The sequence below is a fragment of the Bidens hawaiensis genome, unplaced genomic scaffold, assembly GCF_021521415.1.
Source record: "Bidens hawaiensis isolate Kalapana, Puna unplaced genomic scaffold, B.hawaiensis_p1.1 tig00032377_1, whole genome shotgun sequence".
In the NCBI taxonomy this organism is placed as follows: Eukaryota; Viridiplantae; Streptophyta; class Magnoliopsida; order Asterales; family Asteraceae; genus Bidens; species Bidens hawaiensis.
The window spans coordinates 109,593-119,573 of NW_027505245.1; the positions used below are offsets into that span (position 1 = coordinate 109,593).

Consider the following 9,981-nt stretch of genomic DNA (forward strand, 5'->3'; position numbering starts at 1 on the left):
CTTACTTTCTTTATTGAACCAACTGCCATGAACAAAGAAGGATCAACATCATCTTCTTTCTTTGTCAAATTCACTTCATCACTCCCTTTGCTCGGTTCTTTACATTCATTCGAGTAGTGCCCAATCTTATCACAGTTGTAGCATGTTACATACTTCCTTCTATCTTCCCATTCTCCAGGGTTCTTTTTCCGGTATTCACCCCGTTCATCATTCTTACGCTCACCATTCCATCTTGGATTCCCTCTTCCTCGTCCGTTGTATCTTCCACGGCCTCTACCACGTCTTCAGTAGTTTTCAACTTTCTTTTCGGTTTGGGTGAACATGAGCTGACTTTGGGATGAACTTCCATTCACAATCTTGAACTTGTTTCTTTCTTCATATGTCTTCAAACGTCCAACCACATCTTCAAAAGCCATTGTTTCGATGTCTGCGAGTAGCTCCATCGAAGAAACAACAGGCAAATATTTATCCGGCATAGAGTTCAAGAACTTTCTTACCAAAACCTCTTCTTCAAGTACCTCTCCCAAGCTCTTGTACTTTGATTGTACTCCCCCCAACTTCGCCGCATAATCATCAATACTTTCTGTCTCCCTCATCTTCAATGCATCTAACTCGGTTCTTAGCATTTGAACACGAGCTTTCTGAGTTCTTTCTGCACCAAGATAATGAACTCTTAACGCTTCCCAAACATCTTTCGGTTCTGAATACTTGGCCATCTGAAGCATCACATCTTCAGGTAGGGTTTGAAAGATAACACCCAATGCCATAAACTTCTTTCTTTCTTCAATTCTAGTCCCCTTTTCCTTATCAATCGCATCATGCAAACCATTCGCACCCAAAATAATTTTCACCATAATCGACCATGACGCGTAATTGGTCGAAGTTAACTTCGGTGCATTCAACACAAAACCACCTATCGATTCTTTCATTGTTCTTGAACTCTCTGAATTCCCTTCTTTATCACCGGCCATGTAAAATTACACTTCTCTTTTCTTTCTATATGTTTGCACGTACAACAGAATACAAACCACAAATGGATTATATGATTTGCAAGACTTTTTCTCCACAATAATATCAATATTATATATACGTTATGTTATTTTGATGTGGGCAGAAGCACCCAAAGATACAAGACAATTCTCTATCTCCACGCACGAACTTCAAGAAAAGAATTAAGGAAATTGCTTGACAGATTTTGTTTTTCTTGGGTAAACCACAAATTCAATCCTAATTCCGATGACACCGATTCAAGAGAAAAAAAATAACAAACTTCCTTACACTTTCTTTTTTCCTTTTCTCGGTGACGAACACAACCAATAAAAACGGTGATCTTGACTACCGAACTTCGGTCGAACAACGAGCCTAAGCTCTGATACCAATTGTTGGCCTAGACGGATCAAACAATCTATCAAACGAACTTATCAAAAAAACAAACACGCGATATTGGGGTGACAACCCGCGACTCTTTTCATATAATCAAACGAACTTAACAAACAAACTTCACGAACTTATCAAACTTACATGGAGATGAAACTCCTTGACTCTCTCTTGACTCTCTCTCTCTCAACTCTCTCTAATAAAAATAATAATCTAGACCTCTATTTATAAAACTACTTAACTTGCTCTCCAAGACACCTTTTTCTAAACCTACTACAATTCAACTAAGTAAAATAAATATAACATAATAAACCCTTAACTTTATTAATATTCAAGATTAATTCAGAATTCTCAGCCAACCAAATTTCTTGTAGTTGGACCCTCTTGATTCGTCTCCTACAAAGCCTTGAAGACGAAAAAGAAAGAAAATGTAAAAAATTTCCGCAATAAAGCAAATATCCGACGAACCGTAAATGGGAAAATGGAAGAATGTAAAAGAAGAAGTACGATGTAAATAATATAATGGTTTATTGTGGTCTTTTAGCCTTTTAGTTAAGACCTGACCCACCTATTAAAAGAAAATTTTTCATTATTGTATTTAATTTTATATAGAAAAGTGTTGAGATATGTAAAAACTTTTTGTTTTTCTTTTGGTTTTAGTTTTGTTTTCTTGTCTTTTTAAACTATTTATATTATTAAAATTTGTGAATTAAATTTTCTACGAATGCTTATTTTATATGTTAAGATATTAATTAAACCATTTAATTTTATATATTTATACTTTAAATGCAAAGCACTAAATTCGTTTTATCGTTTATGTGAGGTTATTTATTTAATATAGAAAAAAAACAATTTTTTTATTAAGTTGCATTAATTTATCATTTATTTGAATTAAGATCCCTTATTTTTCTTTACTACTTCTAGTCTTTTATAATTTTTATAACTATGTTACAGATTAATTTTAATGGTATATCATATTTAGAGGGTTCAAATAGTACATGGAGATATAAAAAAGAATTATAATGTGACCTCCCTTGATTAAAGAGTTCTGGTTCCGTCACTTTATGTATGTTATGAACATAAGGAAGGACTGTGAACCTTACATGTGTTCATAACATGTATGTGTGTGTCAGTATAAGGAAGGAGCGTACTATGTGCATGTAAATGAATGTGAATGTATGTTATGAAATATTGAAGGAATACAAACCTTGTACATGCTCAGAACATTTATGATTATGTGGCGGTATAGGGACGGACTGCGAACCTTGCATGTATCGTGAAAGTGAATTTACTGGTATAGGAAATGATTACAAATCTTCTATGTATCACAAACGTGTTAACATAGGGAAGTACTACGAACATTGTATGCGTTCATGAACATGAGCATAGGGATAGATTGCGAACTATATGCGTGCTCATGGTTGAATGTAAATGAGCTAAGTACATTAAAGTAAGTTAAGTTGTGTATGATGGGCAGGTCATCATGTCATGTATGGTATGTGTGTATTATTATAATATGAATGTTAATGAACGGATAAAGATAACTTGTTTTCTTATGTCAAACTGAAATTCACTCAACATAGCTGACTTTTAGTATCCACACAAATTAATGTTCGGGCTAGTAGTAAGCTTACAGGCATCCGTGTTATCCACAAAGATCATGCATCCAAGATTGTGTTTATGTTTAAATTTATGAAAACGACAAGATACATGTTTAGTATATTTGAATTGTTGACTATAAATTTCGCTACAATGAAAGTATTCTTTCATTTAAATAATGTGTTTATGAATAAGTCCAACGGTTGTAGGACACCTGGAATGAGGGCTTTAAAGTACCCAAGGTTTTTAAAGTACCTACCTGGGTATACCTGACACCAAATCCGTTAGGTATATATATAGGTTATTGACAAATATAACTAATCAATTGTACCGGGTAACTATTAATTATTTACAAAAAATTGATTACCATAAGATTCTCAATTGACTTATAAGTAACAAAAAAGTAATTGGTATAAATAAGTTTTGACAAATAAGTATTGCTCTAGTTGTCATATCCGGGTATATAATCATGTAAACAAACTATTTTATCGAGTAGCCAATCGAGTCATTGAGCATATTACAATTCCTATACACGTCTCAAACTCAAAAAAATATTTCAAAAGTAATTTCAAACTCGTTCCCTACGCTAAGGAATAATGATACATATATTACATGTCCCAATTATTTGGGTTTGGTTTCATTGCCACCCACAAGTTTGATACTAAGAACGGTTATTCATAATACTTCATATGTGATGCATACGCACTTATTTCATTTGAGTTTCCTTTATTATAGGGATGGCCATGAAATCCGAATTTAATGGAAAAAACCGAAACCCGAAATATTTGGGATGGGATATGCCCGTCCTATTAGGACCCGATTACCAAACCCGACCCGAAGCGACCAGAGGCTGGAATAACCCAACCCAAATTTACCCAACCCAATTAAACTCCTAACCCAAACCCGATATTAAATAGTTGGGTCAATTATATGGGTTGCAATACCAAGAATCAGGTTGACCCGAACAACCTGAATAACTCGAAGCACATCCGATGTTGTATGGTATCGGATTCTCGTATTGTTTCTTGGTTTGTTGACTTAGTGATTGTAACATCATAAAGTTTATAAAATAATAGTAAGGAATTATTAATTTGTCATAAAGATATTTAGTCCATGGATTGGTAAGAATGGACACTTATTTGAAATGGGCTAAAGGGCGCATGAGCCGAAGAGTATATAAGCTACCTTAAATTCTTAACCGCTAAACCCCTATCTTCTTCATATTTCACCAACACCACAACACACACACCCACCCACACCCACACACCCCTACCTATTCTCCTTTCCATTTCGGTTTCAAGAAAAAGACGAAGAACCACGGATTTTAGTTCAAGCTTACTACACCAAACAACAAGAAATCGTCTAGACTCAAGTTGATTGAAGATCAAACCTTAAACCGGATCTCATTTAAGGTATGTTTGGTTTAAAGGATGATCAAATGATTTAGTTTGCCGTAAAAATTTGTATAATTAGTGCTAAATCTAGAGGGGTAATGTAATAAAGTCTCAAAAATTTCCTTAAGCAAGCCCAAAAAATGGATCCTCATGAATACCGAGCTATACACAGTGCCTAAACTCAAATCTTGTGTTGTAAGGCCTGGTTTTAAATCAAGATGAAAAGAAATGAAAGATCTAGTTGCATTAAAATATAGTTTACGGAAACGGAAGAGAAAAGGAAATGGGAGCTGTGAGTCCATTAGATGGGAGCTGCAAGCCCATCTGTGAGCCCAATTCCAGTGAGCTGCGACCCATGGATCCAATAACTGAGAGCAGTTTTGAGGCCCAGATGCAGGCTACTGTAGAAGCCCATTTCGAGCCACTGTTGGTGCCTTTAGTAGAGCCCTTTTAGTCTTTATATACTGATCGGGCCTGATCCAAGGCTTAGTAATTTAACAAAGTTGATCCAAGTTTTATTAAATTAAACTAATGGCCTCTGTTAGTTCAATTAGAGAATCCCGTAAAATCAAAGGAATTTAAATAACTTAGTTAACGTCGGTTACCTCCGTTAATAAAGTTGGATAATTAACAAGTTTGGCTAGCCTATGAGGAAGTAAAGTTTAAAATTTAGACGAGTCTGATGAACATGGTTCATTGGTTCGTTAACTTAGTTAACCTTGTCAACTTGATTTAAGTCAGTTAACTAAACTTGTTAATTAAGATAGTTTATGTAGATCAGTTAATCAATATCAATGTCTTTAAACAGTTAGCCTTTCCCATTTTAAGCAATGAATTGCTATTAATTCGAATGCAACATGATCCATGTGAGTTATAGACCTCTCTTTCTTTTAAACGTTTTGGGGTTGTATTCACACTCGCGAAAGACATTAAATGACTACTTTGATATTCTTAAATAAGAAAGTTATTGAACGATAAGTAAAAAAAGTAGAAATGTAAGTGGTTTAATAATACAATTTACTTAAATTTTTATATGTTAAGTTGATATGAAGAATATGAGAACGTCATGATGTGGACATTAGGGAGGTCAGTGTACCTTATACCTTTCCGCGTCATAAATGCTCGTGATTGGTATGCGAATGCTTATACGATAGACATGTGTTCCTTCTATGGATTGTACGAATGATAGTTGACGTGTTCTTACTTTGGTAATAGCAAACTATGTTCCTTATATGGTTATGTGATAGTATCCCTTAGACCATGTGTAGTGGATGGATCCCATATGGGAGCGTTATGTGTCATATGACGTCACGTCATCATAGGGGCTTTCTGGCTAAAATGGGTGTACTAGATAGAGCCCTCTGTCAATATTTACCTTATTATTTTATTATTTATATTTTATATAAAAAAACAAATAATAATCCACCAATCACATTCCACCTCCCCCCATTTGGTGCTATGTAGGAAGCGTCCATAACGCCCCGGGGTGGTGTTTTCGACGCTATGAGGTTCCATGGGAGGTATGGCGTCCCGCTACACATGGTCTCATATGGTTATTTATCAAGTGTTCCTTGTATGGCTATGTGTTATGGTTCTTTTCTTTAGATATGAATTGACGTTATACGATTAAACTTTATGGTTCCTTTAATGGATTTAGGGAATTACAATGGCAAAATAATAAGTTTGTGAATCTATTTACTTAGTTGCTTTTGGTTTTGGACAATCAGATTATGCACTATATATAATTGATGCCTTTTAGACATGATTATTCATCAAGTGGATACAGTAATAAATAGATGTTTAGTGTTATATTTATTTTTTACTTATAAATGTTTAAATTATGGTGTTATTTATTATGATTTTGTTGAAGACCATTAACATTTCTTTTAACTTGTTAAACTTAAAACCCGGCCGAATTTACCTGACTCTTTTAACCCAAACAACCGACCTTATTTGAGTCGATTCTTGGGTCAATTTACTTTGAGCTCAAACCTGGATAACCCAACCCAAAACCCGAAAAACACCCTTGAATTAGGGTATGTGACGGGTTTAGAGTTACTTTTTAAAAATTTTAATCGGTATGGGATTTAGATATAACTAGTATATTTACCGGCACAACGGACATGTCAGTAAAACCCAGGGGTGGTAAAACTCAAGCGTTGTCATTCCTAAGCGTTGATATGGTAAGTCGACGCAAATTCAGTAGGTTTCGGTTACGTGAGTTATTATACCGAAACTAACAAAAAAATTAAAACAAAAAATTATAAAATTGAGGTGGATCAATGAGGTGGTGTCAGCCGGTATAACTCGAGTGTTGGTAAAACCCGATCGTTGTCAATCTCGGGAGTTGAGACAGTGAGTCTACGCAAGTTCGGTTGGTTTCCGACACGTTCTTTAAGGTACCAGAATTAAAATAAAATAAAAACAAAATCGACATCCGGTTGGTTTTCGTTATGTTCGTTACGATGGCGGTGAATTAGTAAAACCCAAGGGCTGTAAAATAGGAGCTTTGTCAGTCCCGGTCATGCAACGGTGTGTCAGTGCGAATTTGGTCATTTTCGGTTACATTCGTTACGGTAACGAAACTACAACCCACGTGTTGTAGGTACCAGGTTTCACGGCGGTGAGGCGGCAAAACCATAACATTTTCAATCATGGGCGTGACGACGGCGAGTCGACGCAAATTCGGTTGATTTCGTTTACATTTTTACGGTACCGGAACTAAAACAAAAAATGTCGGTTAAACCCGAGTGTTGGTAAAACCCGAGTGTTTTCGATACCAGGCGTTGCAACGGTGAGTTGGTAAAACCCGAACATTTTTGGTCTCGGGCATTATGGCGGTGAATCGACACGAATAACAAATTTAATTATAAAAATTAAAAAAGAATTATTTAGAAAATCTGACAATGACAAATGGATCAATCATACTCTTGGCGTCGCCAAACTTTCATTTATATTATATAATAATATATATTTAAACAAATTAATTTAGAATTCATTTAATGCCATTATATATATATATGTATATATATATTAAAAGCAGATGTTGTTTGTGAGGGAGTTTCACTATTCATCTGTGTTAGGTAACGTGATGCATAACGTACAATCTATGGAAGCTTGATGTTGCTTTACATGTGTGTTCTCCTCTTCCTATCAATTTTCTCCCCTCATTATCATCATCATCATCATCATCATCAATTCAGTCTAATCAAAGGCTTGAAGAACTGATTTCATTTCACCTAATCAATGATTCTACACGGTCAAATAACGATTCCAACTTACTGATTCATCATTGACTTACGATTTCCATAGATTTAGGGGCCGCTAACTAAGAAAAGAGAGAAAGAGAAGTAAAGCAAAAGCAAAAGCAAATACGAATTTCAGCCAGGCTGCTTCATTCAAGTCTAGGACTTAGGCAAGACTTATCAATCGAGTAGTTATAGAGCAGTTTAATCTAAAGAGGGTCATATCTTATTCAACTTGCAGTCAATTAGGCTATATGATCTTTTCTTGCGGCATCTCTAACTATTCGGTTAGCGTCTTTCACTTAATGAATCACACATTTTTCAAAGTATTACTATTCCTGAGTGCAGGTTCGGTGATTCATGCCATGTGGAAGAGCATAGGAAGTGGATGAAGGCACAGTTAGAGCGTCTGAGGCACGATAGCAAGACCTAGCATCTCTCAGCTCAGATTCGACATATCTGGTCTATTTTTAAAAGCAGATGTTGTTCGTGAGGGAGTTTCACTATTCATCTGTGTTAGGTAACGTGATGCATAACGTTTAATCTATGGAAGCTTGATGTTGCTTTACATGTGGTATTCTCCTCCTCCTGTCAATTTCCTCCCCTCATTATCATCGTCATCAATTAAATCTAATCAAAGGCTTGAAGAACTGATTTCATTTCACCTAATCGATGATTCTACCTGGTAAAATAGCGATTCCAACATACTGATTCATCATCGACTTACGGTTTCCATCGATTTAGGGGCCGACGAGAGATTCAGGGAGGAAGCGGCGGGTTAAGGAACATGCATAGGTACGATTGCCTAATCATGCATTACATGTGTTCTTTATCAATCTATCTTATTTGCCATCTGATTTTAATTGACTTTTTGATTGATCTTTGTAATAAGAAAGCTATAAACATCCAAGTTATTACTTCTTATTTATAGCAGCATAGCTAACTCTTTGAATCCGTTTACGGTTTTTAAGGATGCTTTTGTTTCGGAGCTTTGTTTTTTCTCTCAATTACCGACCAACCCTAAACCATAACCTATCTTTTGTCGAATGTTGTTGTAGTTTATCAATAGGTGCCAAGTTATGCCTTTTTGGGTTTCTTTTTAGATGTTTAAGTGCTTCTAAATTTGCATTAATAATAGAACATAAATTCACATTTTGGTTTCTACAGGTCAACATATGGGAAAACATCTCAAGAATTGCGTGTTCATCAACATCACACGCCTGTGAGTTACGTACCTGATAATTATTTATTCCTGTTTGGCTTAGACTCTTTGTTGTTAATGTTGTAATTGTATGAACCTGATATATGACGTAAGATTTTATTCTTGGTTCTTAATTTAAGCTCTTTATAATTAACTATTAATTTGACCCACTAAATTGTAGTCATCAAAACAAGCAGTTCCTAAATTGTAGTCATCAGTTAATATATCGTTCACCAAACTTGAGTTTACTGTGCCACTAAAGTGTCACTGTGAAAACTGAAAAGAGAGACACCATGCTAAATACTTCCAACAATTACATGAGAAATGGCATTTTGTTAGTGCAATAGGTTACTTTATTACTTAATATACCTTGTCAAAATCTATTATATTTATCACCAAGTAAGAATACGTTGAAATTGAATATGTTGTCATGTGGTTAGCAAATCATTCTAATTTGTTGTGGATTGTTATTAATCATCATTTTTTTAGACAACTGGAATGTGGAGGCTAGGAAGACTACATGAACTGGTTAGACGAGGTACCTTCGTATTGTTCACTGTAGGGCCGTCAACAATTTTATAGAAGGTAAACCATCCAACTAAACCATGCTTTTGAAAGACTAATTTGTCCCTGGAGATGTTGAATTGATTTTTATATTTTAACAGAAAACATATGTGTTTTGCTAGGTGACCGTTGTCTGCCCCATACGTGGCCTATTTGGTTCGGTCCATTTGAGTTGTTCCTGACTGAGTGTGATGTACATAAAATTATATATCTTTTAAGCATCAAATAATCTTTAAAACTTGCAACTTTATAAAATAACATAGCTCAGAAGGCTACTTATCACATTGAAATGCAATTTCAGGTAAACTCAAGCCTTAAACGAAGAAACAAGTGAAAAGACGAAGAAAAATGAAAGAAAACCCCAAGAAAAACATCAACTATGCCCTCGTGCTCAAAGAACCACGTCCCCATGCTTCTGAACACAAGAAAAAACAAAAGTATACAAGAAAAGACAAATACTTGACACAAAAGCACGGGGTTGTGTTCAATCAACCACGGGGCCCTGGTCACCTTTCAGATAATACAAAGATCTAGCACATGTCATTAAAAAGCACGGGGCCGTGCCTCAGGTTACACGCCCCCGTGGTGAGTCATCATGTAC

The 9,981-nt window shown here is 35.3% G+C and overlaps 1 long non-coding RNA gene across 1 annotated transcript; it reads left to right on the forward strand.

Annotated features, from left to right (window-relative positions):
* The first annotated feature begins 8,781 nt into the window (after positions 1 to 8,781).
* On the forward strand, positions 8,782 to 9,570 carry LOC143611796 (uncharacterized). Its single transcript, XR_013149833.1, has 3 exons — positions 8,782 to 8,837; positions 9,306 to 9,401; positions 9,503 to 9,570. It is a non-coding gene; the product is annotated as an uncharacterized LOC143611796 (long non-coding RNA).
* The last annotated feature ends 411 nt before the right edge of the window (positions 9,571 to 9,981 follow it).